Genomic DNA, 17,382 nt, shown 5'->3' with positions numbered 1-17,382 from the left:
CCCTGATCATCACGGTTTAATCCAACATTTTAAAAAACACAGTTTAAAACGGCCATTTCAACCGTTTCCCTCCTGTTTTTGCCACCATCCGTGTAATTTTTCCCTCCGGCGACATAGCAATTATATTTCCACGGAACCCCTTTTAGCCACCCACCTTTCGGAAGAGGAAAAAAATGCACGTAAATATAAATATGCGCCCAGCGATCTTTCACGTCCGCGCACTATTATTTCGCGTGAGCGAGCTTTCCGTGAAATCTGGGGCACATCCTGGAGGCAGCTTTTTTCAGTTTCCTCCGCGGGGATCCATTCGTTTTGTAAAGTCGCTAAAGATAGCGCGCAATTGAAAGAACGCAAAACAAATGGCAGGCAGCGCCACTTGACTAAGGTATTAATTGTGGAATGAAAGTGGTGAGAAAAAGTTCTTTTTAGAGGGAAAGTTTGCCTTAGGAGGTTCTTTGCTTTGAATTTGTTGCTCGAAAACATAGAAGGTCTTCTAATACATTGTAGTTTTATAAAGAATTATTTTACAAGATTTTAATGCCAGGCAATGAAAGTCAATATTCGTATAATCTTCAAACCACAAGTATAGTTCCTCGGAAAACTTTCCTAAACCCTTATCCATAATACTGGTTTAATCCAAACTTAACCCCACTTACTTCTAACCCAGTTCCCTATACAAACATTTCTATTAATCCCACAAATAGCACGTCCCATGTCCCTTAAAAACTCCCCTCAAACCACAAAAGCGCAGCAGTTTTCACCGAACCGCGCAAACCAAAGTTTCCTATCGTCGCCGTCGTCGACGACTTTTCCCAGGAAAAACTTTTCATTTTCACACATTCCCCACACACACAAAACCCACTCACAAACAAAGAAGCTGTTGAGCGCTTTTTCCCGGTAGCGCACTCGTGTGCGGTTACTTGGTGCGAAATACAGTATAGTTTCCAGCTCCAACCTTGGGCTGGGTGTAATTGTGTGTGTATGTTTGTGTCTAATCCTGACCATATTCCCGGGAAAAACTTACCACACCTTTTGTGGAGAAAAAAGAACATGCAAATGGCGAACGGAATTGTGAATAGAGTAATGAAACTTTTTCTTGAAATTTGTATTGGACCATCCCTCGTTGACAATTTCCATACAAAACAAATCTTTTTTGTTTGCAGCGTGGAAAATCGTGAAACCTTTCAGAAAAAAATTGGTACTCGGAAAAAAAAATCCCGAAATACGTATTTTTTATTTACTGATTTTTTGAAATAAATTTAAGGAGACTCCTAAAAAGGCATCATTTGCGCTAGAGTTTAAGACGGTGCAAACTTTGATTCTAGAGCAAGGAAAAAAAAAACTTTTCAAATAAGATCGAGCACGTTGTCAAACTAAAATTCAAAATAAATTTTAGATTGAAAATCCATATTTGCGATCGAATGTGATTTATTTATTCATTTTTTGTGATAAAGATTACTGCTTTCAAGCTATAATGATTTTAAGACATTTTTTTTTTGCAATTCAAACAAATTTTCACAGTTTTTCCGTTCAAAAATTGTAGTTTGAATCTGACTCTGCCCTCAGAATTAAGCCAAAGAGTCAAATTATTAATTTGTGGTCATATTTCGTTATGTTAACTTTCCGAAATTACCGAATTACTGAGGGCAATTTTAGATTTAGCAGGAAAAATAACATAGAAAAACAAATATTCGTTTTTTTTTAGTTGGGGTGTATCATACAAGTTTCTCATGAAAATTAGACATTTTAAAATATAATTGTCTTGAGTTCAAAGCAAAATATTCCTGAGAACTTATCAGCATTTGTATTTTTTTTTTTTTGTGTATAAAATGGAGATTTGTGAAATTTTCTGCTATTTTATTTAAAAATTGAAAAATAAAGTTTAATATGTCCAAAATTAAAAAGAAGATTTGCGATTCTCCAAAAAAAAATCGACATTGCAAAATCAAGTCCAAATTTCCAAATGTCAAAAAAAAGTGTTTTATCTTTTTTAATATGTTAGCTTAGGTTTTCAAACTTCGTAATGATTTTATTTTGACTGTGCAGTATATTTCATAAAAGTTTCAATCTTTAAGATTGAAAATCGACCAAAAGTTTCCAAAATAGCCCTAGTTGAAAATTAAGGCTAATTATGTGACACTGAGAAATCATCTTTTTTTGGCAAATGTAAACTTCAAGCAGCTGTCGCTCAGCCAACCGCAGTTCGTTCAACAAAGTAAAAAAATACAACATTTTTCGTTTTTTTTTTTTAGAAAAAACCCATAATGTATAAAAATAAAATGACTATAAAAAAGTTAGCTTCTGTGAATTTTATATTCTTTTTTTATATTTATTAATTTTAATTGGACTATTTCGGTGAAATCTGACTCAAATTTTGAAAGACATTTTTTTAATAGCAAATAATTATGAGAATTTTTTTCTGAAATGTGTTCTGGCCCTTTTCAAATGTAAGGCTTGGTTTTAGAACTTTGAAATTATTTTGTTAAGTAGAGCATAATATTTCATAAAAATACCTTTTCTAAATATTGAAAATCGAACCAATAGTTTCCGATATATCCCTAGTTGAAAAATAAGGGATAATTAGATAACACCGAGAAAAAAATAAAATGTTTTCATTGAAGTTCAACAACAAGCAGCTGTTTTTCAGCAACCAGCAGTCCTTTCAAAAAAGTTCGAAGAGAATATTGTAGAATTTTCTCAGCATTTCAAAAATTTTGTTTGCTGAGGTAAATTACCACTCATTGAATATTTTTAAATTAAAAAAATCAAAAATTGCCTTAAATTGCCTGTAATTTGAAAACGGGGCAGTTTATCAATTTATTTGGGGAATAATTTTTGATTGCAAATATAATTTTGCGTCCAAAAATAAACTTTGAAATGCTGACAGCTTGTTGGATTTATTTCTAAAAAAAACAAACTTTTTTAGAAAATGTTATAGCTTTGGTGCATGTTCGATTTAAGAAATAAAATTAAGATAACGTAAAAAATATATCGTGATTCGATTATTGGAAGTGATTTTTTGCAAGGACTTCAAATCAAATATGGACTGTATATCAAAATCTATAAAAATAGAAATTGTCTTGCAAACAACTTCAAAACATTCAGAACACATTTTCTTGATTTTATTTTCATTTTAATAAAAAAAATCATAGATTGTAGAGGTGGGCAAAAAAGAGTGAGCCGCTCAAAGAGCCGGTTCACTAAAAAGAGCGAACGAACCGTGGCTCACAAAACAAGAACCGCGGTTTTTTTTAAACTCCGGTCTTTTGAAAGAACTGTTTCAAGTTGGCATGATTTTTGTTATAAATACAATTAATTGAATTTAAAAAAATAGCATTAAATTTGTTTTTGAGAATTGAAAATGCGAATTCAAATATTTCAATGCTTATACAAATTAATCCCAAAAGTTGTACAACTGATTGTTCATTAAAGTTTTACCGAATACAAATTTGAGAAAAATCTACTGAATAGTTTATAGATTTTGGAAAAAAATTAATCCTTTTGTTCGATTAAACTTTAGTGTTTATAGACTTTATCGATTAAATCAGAATGTGGAAAAGAGCATTAGTTCAATTCTTGCAGAAATAAACACAATTTTAAAAATTAATAGCAATTTTACAGCATCCTAGATTTAAGTTTGGATGCCATTCAATAACTCGAATGTTTAGGTTCAAGTACAAATCTTGACATAGAGACCACCAAAACCTATGGTTTTCAAGGGCATCTTCTAGTTTTCAGTTTAAATTTTTTTATCAAATAATTTATAAAGGTCCAATGTGAAATAACTTAAAAAATTACATTCTTCTTACAAAAACCTTTCCATCAAAATTTTGAAAAAGAGCGAAAGAGCCGTTCAAAAGAGCGGCTCTTTTTAATGAGCGGCTCCTTAAAAAGAGGGGTTTTGCCCACCTCTAGATTATGGTTTTTAATACACATTTTTTGCATTCAAATTTTTAAACTTTGCCTTAATAATAGCATCATTGGTGCGCTGGAAGTGGGGACGCGAAGTCGTGATTATTCAGGTTAATTTTTTTGGTGTGCTTTTGTGTCGCTATTCGTTTGGGGTGAGTGATTGTTGTAATCGAATAATAGCATCATTGGTGCGCTGGAAGTGGGGACGCGAAGTCGTGATTATTCAGGTTATTTTTTTGTGTGCTGGTAATCGAATAATAGCATCATTGGTGCGCTGGAAGTGGGGACGCGAAGTCGTGATTATTCAGGTTAATTTTTTTGGTGTGCTTTTGTGTCGCTATTCGTTTGGGGTGAGTGATTGTTGTAATCGAATAATAGCATCATTGGTGCGCTGGAAGTGGGGACGCGAAGTCGTGATTATTCAGGTTAATTTTTTTGGAGTGCTTTTGTGTCGCTATTCGTTTGGGGTGAGTGATTGTGGTAATCGAATAATAGCATGCCTTTCTGAATTATTTGTGTCTTGAGCGTAATTTTCGTTGAGTAATTGGTGTTTTTTGTGTTCTTAATTAATTGTTTTGTGATTTTCAAAGCCCTTCCTATATCACCGTTGATCGGAAGGCACGGCGTCGGGTAAATTGTGTATAATTTTTTCGATTACGGTTTTATTTTTTATGGTGAAAAAGCCATTTCTATATAATGATCGAAAGACGCACTGACATTTTGGAATAATTAATAGTGGAGTGAAATAATTGTGAGTGAGTGATTTTGTGTGTTAACTAGAAAGACCTTCCCATAGCATCGTTGCTCGGAAGGCTCGCCGACGGGTCTGTTATGAAAGTCCTCCCCATAGCATCGTAGCTCGGGAGGCATCGAAAAGCCAATACCTTATCCTACTAACCCAAAAAAATATTAATCACGTGATGCTTGAAGGAGATGCTGTGGATTCAACGGTCTCAAGCGGTATCAACAAGTATATAGCGAAAAACTATGTGCTTGATGAGTCTGCAACTTCAACTATCGGACTAACATTCCTCCCTTTCGTTGAACTGCAGGCTTCTTGGGAGGGCGCCGGTATTGACTAATAAAGTAGGGATCTTCAGAGGTTAAACAGTGAACGGATGGTTGGCTCCCACTAATCATTTTTGATTCATTGTTTAACTTCAGCTGATCTGTCAATAACGGAGTAGCAGCTCATTGGCAGTCAACGATGCTCATGCTCATGCTCATGCTCAAATTTTTAAACTTTGCCTTGACATTGTTGATCCCCACAATTTCCTATGATTACACAGAAAAAAAAATCAAATCCCGTAATCGTGAATTGTGTTCATGAATTTGAGAACCACGAAGAAATTTATTCATGAGTATGGTGCATTTGCACTATAAACGTGAATATATTCCTTAGTGGTTCTCAAATCCAAGAACATAATTTACGATTTCGAGAGTTGACTTTTTCCGTGTACTTTAATATGTTTGAAAATATTGGCCAGAAAAATACAAAAGACTTTAAACATTTAGTATAAAGCAAAAATTCTATTTGTCTTTGAGCAATACTAAAACTTTACAGTCTCGGTTGCAATTCCGTTTACACTCTAGTAAATATTCTAAGCAAAACATCAGCTTGGTTTTCGTTAACAAAAAAGAAACGCTTCGTTGTTGACCATTGATATAATAAAAATGAATTGTTTGCAAAACATGTGCAACAGCACACGATGGTCAACATTACAAAACAAAAATTTCCCTGAAAATTTTATCTGGCTTTTTTTTGGTCCCCCAAATGTGTACCCATCATTTGCGAAACGCCACACTTCTGCTGGCTCCAGGTACAACAATATTTGCTCAACCATATTCAACATCATATCTGCCGGTTCGTTCGTCCCATCATCATTGACACGCAGCAGCAGTGTCCGCGCCGTCATATTGCGTGGTACACTGCTATTTGCACGTCCACATCCCCCGTGAAGCAAAATATTTCGATTGCGTCGGACGCGGGTACTTTGAACAAATCCTAGCAATAATAACAATCACGCGTGTAACCTGACGTGACACGATCTGGGTCCACAAAGTGTGCTAGGGTTGTCCGTCAATTTGAACGAAAAAAGTTTGGTGAAGAGTGTGAAGCGATTCGACGTAAAGGGGAAAACTTGGTGTGGTCAGCACCACCTGGTGGCGAGTTGCTGAAATAGTCAAGTTTTTTTTTTCTTTTCATTATTTTTGGGACTAGTCTGCAGGAACTGACGAGCGCACGTACGTGACAGTTGCCGAAGGACAAATTGGGCGTTAAGCTGTTTGGAGACGAGATTGGGAATTGGCTCCGCTGGCAGTTGTGTGGAGGAAACTGAAATGCTGCAATCATGGACGTCGTATCAAGGGTCGATGATTGCGAATCTGGTGTGCTGATGCTGCAGCACCGGATGGGATGCAGCCACCTCTGACAGGCACGGAATCGAACGCACACACGTTCGAAAGATCACATGTCTGCTCTTTTGGTGACATCCGGAAACTGGCTGACAGCTCGATATGGCAGATTGTCGACGTTTGGATATTTAAATGGACAGAAATATCAAAAAGATTTCTGGGATTGATTGCGGGAATAATTTGACAATTTTACAAGAGGGTGTCATTTTTTATATCCCTGTCGAAACTTTGCAAAAGCAATAATTGACAATAATCGATGTCGGATCAGCTTTCAAACTGCAATCGAAAACTTTCTTCGTTGTGGCAACTTTATCCGCAGCCCTGCAGCTGCAACATCGCCGAGGTGATGAATGCATAATTTTCCTCCACAAACAAAAACAAAAGTCATCACAATGTGGAAAATCCTCCTCAGGGAGGAGAAGGGCCTCCCGGAAAAGCTGAGCTGCACCAGCAACAGTAAAGAAAAGCAATAACTCTCCACGGCAGCAAGAGCAACTTTTTGCTCGCACGCACACATTCACTCACATAACTTTATCATAAAGTTTATGAAAGCTTCCTAGCAAGCCCCCCTGCGGTGAGAAGTGGCAGCTTGAGAAAATGGAAAAACACTACTGCCACACTAAACTATAGAGAAAAAATGCCTGCACACAAAACTAACCACAACAAAAGCGCTGTGCGTGCCTATGCGAAAAGGATGAACACATTAATGGTGCTTCCTTACCTTGTACCTCAAGAATTACTCCTCCCTCCTCAAACGCTGGAAAGCAATCCAACCATGCTTATCTGTGTGAGGGGATTAGTTTGCTGGAAACTCTAACCGGCCCAGCTGGAAACTATCCGACGGACGGACGGGGAACTCCGTAAATCACGTAAATATTTTAAAAAGCATTTTTTGCGTTTTTTCTTCCTTTTCTTTTCTTTTCACAACTTTTTCCCCCCGACCAAGAAGTGGCCCGGCATCATCAGGATAAGGAGAAAAACTATTCCACTTTGCCGTGCTGTCTCGTAGTTGCTACTTTATTGAAGATGTTACTTACTTTATGTACTTGGCAAAGTGTTGATTCTTTGTGAAATTTATTTTTTCTTAATTTGCAATTGCATTGAACAAACATTGTGTTTTACTCTTTTTTTGTCATTTTTTCCCCGTTTTTAATAGAGTTTTTAGAAAAGTCCAGACTCGATTATTCAAAACCACGATTATCCGTAGTTTTACATAGAACCTTCGGATAATCATTTTTTTTTTTTTGAGGTAAAAAATGCATTTTGCTTTCTCAAATCATTCAAATTTAAGTGATTGGTTGCATGTTACAATACCTTACGAATATTCTCACTAATCCATCGCCACCAGCCTGGGAGCATGTTGACAGCTCCCATACAAACTGAGCGTACCTCTTTTTGTGGGCCCAGTGGGCTTAAGATGGCGGCCTTCGATATTATCTAGCCAAACTTTTGAAAATGGCGAATAGTTTAAATAAATAAAGTTTTTGCCTTGATCGGTTTAAAACGACAAAATAAGCAGTCTGGAATCATTTTCTTAAAAAAAAGCTTGTTTAGAGATACGCCACGTTCAAATATTAGTCTAGAACAGTTGAAGTGAGCGTGCCGCGAAAGCCGTCACGAAAAAAAAGTTTCCCATGCAAATTTTGAGTTGCGTATTTTATTGGTGGACTCCGACGAGGCCCACTGGCCATCTGTCGGTGAATACGCGCAACTCACGAAAACTGTCATCTTAGGGTCCGGCTGATCCATCATGGCGGCCATCATGGATTACATATTCCCATATCACTTAAGAGCAGCAATTCACAACCATCTTCTAGGCTGCACCTGCCATGTAATTCAAGTAGACCGTTGGGAATCGCTGCTTTGGAGTATTGTTGATGTCATATTTGAGCTCAATGAACAGAAAAAATTAAGGTGGTTATGTTACAGACATGACCAGTATGACCAAGATCACTGTTAGATAATACTGAAATAATCGTATAAAAATCTAGCAAAACAGAAAACCTCTGTCTAAATGTAAATTTTCAATTTTCATTCTTCTCGATTTAATTTCACCTCAATTTTTGTGAAAAAAGAATTTACACATTTTCAAAGTCATTTTTTAAAACATTTTTTTTTTCAACTGATTATAAAAAAATATACATTAAAACTGGATTATTACATCGAAAAAACTAAATTCTTTAGCCTGTATCTTTTTCAGCAAAAAATGGGATAAAAAAAAACAAAAGTCGACAAGAAATAAAATCAAAATTAAGATGAACAATGTTGAAAATTGAGGACCGCTTCTATAAGTGTCTTTCAATCGATTTATTTAATCGAAAAATTAAAGAAAAACTTTGAAATCGTTAGAAAATTGATAAAAACAAACATTGCAACGTTTATTTTTGGCATTCTTTATGAAATTGGGATATTTTTAAATTCTGACTTTTTTATTTTGTTAACTACAGATATGAAAATAAAAGATGTATCTTTTTATGAATTTTTAAACCTTTTTACTGCTGAAAAATTAAAGGAAAAAAAAATAAATCGATATGAATCGACTTTGCCACGTTTATTTTTAATTTGGACATTTTTTACAATCTGTCTTTTATATTTAGTTAACCGCAGATATGAAAATAAAATACGTAATTTTCTATAACTTTTTAGATCTTTTCACTGCCATATTCCATTTCATATTCTTGAGTAAGTGATTTGTCTGTGATGTGTTTAAAGCATTCCAAACTCTTGAAAAAAAAAATTGGTACTTTGTCTTTTTATAAAACCTTTTTTTATAAGTGATCCAAACTTCGATCGATTTTTCAGAAATTTTTTACAAAGGTCTCCATATTATCCACTGTTTTTAGTCTTACCCTTTTAAAGTTACAGCGGATTTAAAAGAATTTGTTTTAAAAAAAAGTGTTTTTTACCATTTTTAAGAAGTTTTGCTCATAAGGTTGCCTTTGACAGATTTTATCTAATTAAACTGAAAAAAATCTGCTGTCCTCGCCATGCAAAAAATGAGCCAAATTGTTGCAAAATCTTTTGAAAGTTTCGTTTTCCGAAAAATTTTGAACATGTTTTCTATCAATTTTCGAATTTTACTTAAAATTTTGTAAATCCTCCTCAAATGTACCGATGCTTATGGACGAACTGACGTATACACCATTTGGACAATGATGACAATCTTATGACATATTCTGATTTTTTTCTGATGCTAAACACGAATGAACTACAAAGCGAACGTCGATTCAAAACATCACATTTTTTTTCTAAGGGAACAAACTAAAAACATTTTAGCTAATTTAAAAAATACAAATCTCAACCTTTCTTCGAGGTTGAGAAGATTTTATGAAACATAAGGTAAAATAATTTTGCAGAGATTTTCTCCAGCAGACAAATTCGAAGAAAAAGTTTGCCTGACCGCCCATCACGGAAGGGCTTTGCCGGAATGCACTCTGCACACAGCTCAGCCCAGCTCCTCCACGGGAGACTGGAATGTTGCAAAATTTCCCCCCACAACCCTAATTCCGCGGATCTTCATGAATGATTAACTCTCCCGAGGAAGGAAAAGGATTCCTTGTACCTTCCATCATTACAGCTCTCCACACAATTCATCAGACACAATTGCTTCCGCCTGCAAGCTCCTGTCGATAAATCTGCCACTCCTGAGAGGGTGGGAGGGAGAAGAGTCCATCAAACTATCAATTTGCGAGATCAAATTACACTCCAATCTCGAGTGGGACGACCCCCTCGAGGACATCTTGGCTGGCGGCACGCGATATCTGAAATGACATCTAAATTAAGGCTAGGACAAAAGTCGTTGGACATCATCGTTTGGGAACTCTTGGAACACCAGTCAGTCCGTGAAGTGGGCTATTTTCGGTTCGTTTTTCATTGTCGACGGTAATGAGATTGGCCCCGGCGGGTGTACGGGCCTTGCCAGGGACACACAAATCTTCGGAATGGAAAATGAGGCTGGTTTTTATTGCCATGCGGACTTCACTGATTGCGAAGAAAGACTGCAGAGTTGAGAATGAATCTTGTGACGTTCACAGGGAGAAACTGCTACAACAAAATAGTATTAATAAGCTAAAAATACCTGATAATGATGAAAATGTCTTCTTTTCAAAACTATACTTTGTCCAAACCCGTCACCTGCAGGTAACTTTTCGGGCCCTTATTAGTAACTGTGAGTAAGTGTGACACTAATGGCCACCACTACGGCAGGGAAAGGAAACTTCCCGCACTAAGTTTCAGGAAAAATGTTTTTCCCTCAGCTTGGCCGCACACAATGAGCAGGGGCAGGGGCAGGCATGTGCGCGAAAACTTTGCACACGGTGCGATGCGCTTATTAAAAAGTTTTTCCTCGTCGTGACCCACTCTCTCTCTCCTGTGGAACAAAGAGGGAAGTATAGTTTTGTTTCGAAAAGAAACAAAAGTTGCTTTTCTTCGTTTTTTCTTTGCTTTGCGTTGAAAAGGCGCAGATTAAAGTGAAGATATATAAACACCAGTTTGTTGTTTTTGGTTTTTGCCGCTTTGTGGAAAGGAAAAAGTTTTTCCCTCTCAAAAGCTGATCTTGAAGTGAGTTCGTGAAAGGTAGGAAATTGGAAAAATTTGAATTAATGGCAATTTTCATGGAGCTTTCACCTTACGCACTAGGAAAGAAACTTTGTACTTACTGTGAAAAAAAAGTTCGGAAAGCTAACACTAATCAAATTGCAAGAAATCTAATTTAAAAAGGTTTCTTAAATTTAGACTAAATTAAAATATTTACAGCAAAAATTTAACATTCTCACCCCAGAAACTCAAATGGAAACATCAACCCGGACATTTTTTTTATGACGTTCATTTGTCGAATAAACGTCTCCACGGCTAGCCGCGGCATGAAACCCCTGAATAATTTATCACCTCAGCTGGTGTTACTGGTGGCGACCGAGGAAAAAAGGACACCTTTTGGCGTTTCTTTGCATTCTAACAAGATTCATTTGGGATAAAAAAAAGTTCCCTTTCCGTGGAGAATATGACACTGAATCCGTTTGAAAAGAAAAAGGTTTGCTGCAGATTTTGAATTTTTAAATATCCTTCTTTCTTCTGTTGGGATTTCTTATCATTCTTTTAAATTTAAGTCGGTCTGTGTTTAATGATAAACATTTAAATTCTAAAGAGAACATAACATAAAGAAAACTTTCCTTGCATTGAGTTTTAAATTAGATCAAAAAATATTTAATTCTTATTCAAGCAACAGTTTTTTCAAAAAAAATCGAAAAATATTTAACCCTCTACTGCCCAAATTTTTTTTTCGAATTTTTTTATTTTTCCCGTGTTCAGGAGGTCATTTTGAGCAACTTTTGTTCTACGAAAAACTTTACTTCTCTTGTTTTATGTTTTTCTTGTTTCATTTTTAGTATTTTAATTTGCATTTATCTTGTTTAGTTTATGTTTGTTTTTGGTAGTATTTGGCCTACCCTACCACCTTCTATCATTACATTTTGCCTATCTAATTTTTTCATGTTTTTACAGTAACTTTTTCAATTTTTTGCATGTTTTTCACATTTTCTGCTATAAAATGGAACCATTATCATTTAAATTGTAAATAAATACGTAGAGGCATAGTCTGGGGCACTAGAAAAATTACTGCATACTTCTTTTAACTTAAAATATAGGAAATGTTAGTAAAAAACACAGCCAAAGTTGACCCCTAAAAAAAACATTTTTAAAAAAATTGGCAAAGTCACATAAAACAAGTCAAACTTCCAACCCTAAAATTTTCCAAAATTTTAAAAGTTCTTCTTTCCAATGCTTTTTTAAGATCAAAAATTTGGTTGAAAAATGGATTTTTGGCGATTTTTTAAATCGAAGCCCGTCTAGAGGCGGGGTTGGGTTGTAGAGGGTTAAGGCTAGTACAAATTAATTGAAGTTTTTATTCCTCGGCTCTAGTTAAGGCTGAGGGAGGAGCAAAAAAAACTAAATTTCAAGCCTGATATTCTAAATTTCGAAACAAAAAGTATCACAAATGCTTTATATAACATTGCCGTTAAAATTTCAATGATTTTTTTTTAGGTATTATGTTTTCTAAACTTTTACGTTTTGTATCGGTCCGTGGTCAAAAGTTCAAAATTAGCGAAAAGATTAAAGTCTTTATTTGATTTGAAATGCATAAATAAGCGTTATTCAATGTCTTTTGAAAATTTTCGCTTTTTTTTACAAGTTTTTTCAATGAGATTTTCATGTTTTGCCAATAGTTTTTTTTTTCATAAAATTATTTTTATTAGGTCCTTTTCGGTACTGGGACCTGGTTAGGACCGAGTCGGTTTTGCCAATAGTTATACATGCAATAAAATTTTAAAGGCCTAAAAACACTTGAATGATTTCCCAAAAGTATTTTCAAGATTTAAATTTGTATTATCAATCGATCTTTTTTTTTAATTTCGTTCCTCACCTTCGAAAAAAAATGTAATTCCGATTTGAAAATACTGCTTTAGTAAAAGTAATTATTTTTATGACGGAATTGCAGAAAGTTCATTTGAGCGCTGAATCGTTCTACACTAAATTAAAGCGGGTAATTAAACGTTGCACAAAAAAAATCCTATTTGAAAGTGTTTTTTTTTTATGCAAGAAAAAAGTATGTAACTCGATTTTTCAGCACTCGTCGTATTTTTCAACTCGTCAGTACTTCTTTGAATAAATTTAAGACAATTTTGCACAATTTTGCAACCGTTTGATTGACAAATTGGCAAACTAATAAATTGACAAACTGATGGTCCCGTTTGGTTGGTTGCACACAACACACACACACACACACACACACTAATAAATTGACAAACTGATAAATTGTCAAATTGACAAATTGACAAATTGACAAATTGACAAATTGACAAATTGACAAATTGACAAATTGACAAATTGACAAATTGACAAATTGACAAATTGACAAATTGACAAATTGACAAATTGACAAATTGACAAATTGACAAATTGACAAATTGACAAATTGACAAATTGACAAATTGACAAATTGACAAATTGACAAATTGACAAATTGACAAATCGACAAATTGACAAATCGACAAATTGACAAATTGACAAATTGACAAATTGACAAATTGACAAATTGACAAATTGACAAATTGACAAATTGACAAATTGACAAATTGACAAATTGACAAATTGACAAATTGACAAATTGACAAATTGACAAATTGACAAATTGACAAATTGACAAATTGACAAATCGACAAATTGACAAATTGACAAATTGACAAATTGACAAATTGACAAATTGACAAATTGACAAATTGACAAATTGACAAATTGACAAATTTACAAATTGACAAATTGACAAATTGACAAATTGACAAATTGACAAATTGACAAATTGACAAATTGACAAATTGACAAATTGACAAATTGACAAATTGACAAATTGACAAATTGACAAATTGACAAATTGACAAATTGACAAATTGACAAATTGACAAATTGACAAATTGACAAATTGACAAATTGACAAATTGACAAATTGACAAATTGACAAATTGACAAATTGACAAATTGACAAATTGACAAATTGACAAATTGACAAATTGACAAATTGACAAATTGACAAATGGAAAAATTGACAAATTGACAAATAGCAAATTGACAAATTGACAAATTGGTATATTGACAAATTGACAAATTGACAAATTGACAAATTGACAAATTGACAAATTGACAAATTGACAAATTGACAAATTGACAAATTGACAAATTGACAAATTGACAAATTGACAAATTGACAAATTGACAAATTGACAAATTGACAAATTGACAAATTGACAAATTGACAAATTGACAAATTGACAAATTGACAAATTGACAAATTGACAAATTGACAAATTGACAAATTGACAAATTGACAAATTGACAAATTGACAAATTGACAAATTGACAAATTGACAAATTGACAAATTGACAAATTGACAAATTGACAAATTGACAAATTGACAAATTGACAAATTGACAAATTGACAAATTGACAAATTGACAAATTGACAAATTGACAAATTGACAAATTGACAAATTGACAAATTGACAAATTGACAAATTGACAAATTGACAAATTGACAAATTGACAAATTGACAAATTGCAAAATGACAAATTGACGAGTTTAATATTTTTTTTTAAATCAGAAAACTTTATTTCTTCAAATTAAAAATGTGATCAGTAGTAACTAAGATGAGTCGATGAAAAATGAGCTAATTTGGCAGCACGCAAATAAAATATCCTAATCATAACCTATAACTTGCCGAAGACACCGAATCGATCAAAAAATCTATTCTCTAGATATTTTCTAATATTTTCCCAGAACTCTTGTATGAAGCCTTGTGGGGAGGATAAAAAATGGCTTATTTCGACACAAGGAATCGATTGAGAAAATTTCAGTTTCAGAAAGATAATTATTGGTCAGCAAATATCAGAAAATAATAAAACCTATCAAGGTTCACATACAAAAACAATTAAAATTGATTTTTTAAACACACAAAAAAGTCAGCTTGACGAAAAAATGCCTAGTGTTTTTGTAAATTTCGAAAATAAAAAAATCTGAAATCTATGGAATCTTTAGAATAATTTGAAGTCAAGGAAAAATAGAAAAAAAAGTTTATATATTTGGACGGTAACAAAACAATAATTTAATGACGTTTCGGGATTCTGAAATTCTTTTTAATTTTGTAGAATCGTGTTTTTTAAATTACATAACTGTTATGCTACTTATGCAAAAGCTGAAAACATGTTCCAATTACCCAGTGCCAAGTAATCCGGTACACGTGGCCAAACATTCCCTCTCGCTTCTACCGCACAGTTTGATATCCTTACTCTTTTTTTTTTAAACACCCCCGTTACTTGCGGGCATCCTTAAGCTTCTGCTCCCACGTGATTCGACGCGCTAGACTAACATTATCTCCTCCAATTACAGGCAGTGTGAAGGAGTAACGTGCACGCAATCTGCCACACAGCTCAATCCCCTCCCGACTGACTGACTGACTGCTGAAGAAAGTTGATCGGATTCGATTGCAATTTTCCTGCCATAAAATCTTTTACTTTTCTTAAGAAAGCACACCCTTGAAAAATTTCACGTTTCAAAGCGATCCAAAAAAGTGAAATTTTCAGAAGAGTTTTTCACCGTGCCCTCAAGTAAACGTTTTTGAAAGACGCCCCTGCGGGGCGATGATGATATCGATATGTCGGAAAACTTTGAACCAACAGACTGTAAATTTGCGCCAGACCGACAGCCGCCGGAAAAGCGCAAAATTGATTGCATTTCCAAGGTGGGATTAAATTTAAGAGCATTTCCTTCCCACGGAACACCGCAGGCGCTCTGGTACTTTCGATTTTTCTGTGGAAAATTTTAGAATCACTTTGGAAAAAAACGGACAGAAAAACGATAAAAAAATCCTAAATTGAAGAAGCCCCTTCTTTATGGCTGTTGCTTTCATGCTCACTGTTCAAACCTAAAATAAAGAAACTGGGCAGACCACACCGTAACTGGGAAATTTGTAATGAAAATGTGAGACGATTTTCCGACCGACGAGTCGAATAAGTTACAAAGTGAAACGATTTCTATGGGGCAGCACCGCCCATTACTCGTTTATTGATGGTGTTATGACAGGTCCTTAATGGCTGCACTTCCATCAACTGAGAGCGGACGGTTTGTTTCGTGGAAAAAAAGCGCAAAATTAAGGAGAGTATTAATTTGGACGGGTGGTTTTGGGTAGAAATTTTGCGGTCTTTTCTTTTTCGAATTAACTTAATTATTAGGAATGAATGTGACGTAAGGTTAAACATTTCAATCATTGATTTAAATAAAAAAAAATGAGTTAGTGTTTTCTTAAGTTTTGACTGCAATATTTAAGCAGATGTAGCAAAATATTAAACACAACTTTGCCAAATTGTTTTTTTTTTTCTTCTTATGATCATTAATCTAATCTAATATAATCTTATTGTTTTTTGAAATACGTAACTATTTTCAGACTTAGGCTCTTTGGTCTAGCAGATACGGTCGAAACGGTATTTGAAGTTTGTAGAACATTGTTACAATCTTAAAAATAACCCTGCAAAGTTACAAAAAACACGAAATTTTAAAACGAAAAAAAATGTTCTAAATGAAAATAAAACCTATTGCAGATTCGAAAAGTACATTTAATTTCCCATCCAAAGGCATGTGCTAATTTTTTTTACAGTTGAATACCGAAAAATGACATAATTTTTTAAACTAATTTTGCATTTTTTTCTATTGCCATTAAATTGGGCTTTTTGACACCAAATTTCCAAACTGTCACCATTTCAGGCTGAAAATGATTGAATAACAAGTATTTTTTAGAATGAATTGACTCTGTGTTCTGTGGAGTAATAATATTCATTGATATTTGAGCCAAATCGTCCCACACTAATAAAATAATCGCAAAAATGTCCCATTGCATGCAATTTTATATGCTAAGACGTTTGGGACAAGTATGCGTTTTTGATAAATTATGTACGAACAAAACCTGAAAATTGTTTTCTTCGAATTTGTTAAAAAATGCATGGGGGAAATATTTAATTTTGGGAAGTGTGCTGTCCCTGTTCACATAAATCCCATATGTTCTGACTAATTGTATTATTTTTACAGAGAGTTTGAAAAAAATATTAATCTAGTTGAACTAGATTGAACATAACTAACTCACAAATGATAAAAAAGTATCTCTGCGGTTCATCATCAAATCTTTAAAATTACACACTTAGATTTTTTTACCGAATTCGGTAGTTGAAAAATCGGTAAAGTTTAGAACCATCTGTCAAAATGAACAAAATTTTACCGAAAATCGTTGGTACGATGAACAATAATGAACTTCATTACCAAATTTCGGTATTTTCTTACAAGATACAAAGGATTGGAGAACCTTTTTAGCTGCTAAACTATAAAGAATACTTTGCAAGGAAGTTACAAATAAATATCCTAATTAATTATTTTACTTACCGAGTTAAGCTTTTTTAGGCAAAATTATGTTTTATTTGTTGAAAAACCCTCTCTGGACTTTGGACTCAGAGACACAATC

The 17,382-nt window shown here is 34.1% G+C and overlaps 1 protein-coding gene across 12 annotated transcripts in view; it reads left to right on the top strand.

Annotated features, from left to right (window-relative positions):
* The window catches only part of LOC120425920 (RNA binding protein fox-1 homolog 1), a 344,723-nt gene that overhangs the window by 296,218 nt on the left and 31,123 nt on the right, over positions 1 to 17,382 (top strand). The gene's annotated exons all lie outside the window — the stretch shown is intronic.

Source organism: Culex pipiens, chromosome 3 (genome assembly GCF_016801865.2).
Source record: "Culex pipiens pallens isolate TS chromosome 3, TS_CPP_V2, whole genome shotgun sequence".
NCBI classification, from domain to species: domain Eukaryota; kingdom Metazoa; phylum Arthropoda; class Insecta; order Diptera; family Culicidae; genus Culex; species Culex pipiens.
This window is presented reverse-complemented; position numbering and strand designations above follow the sequence as displayed.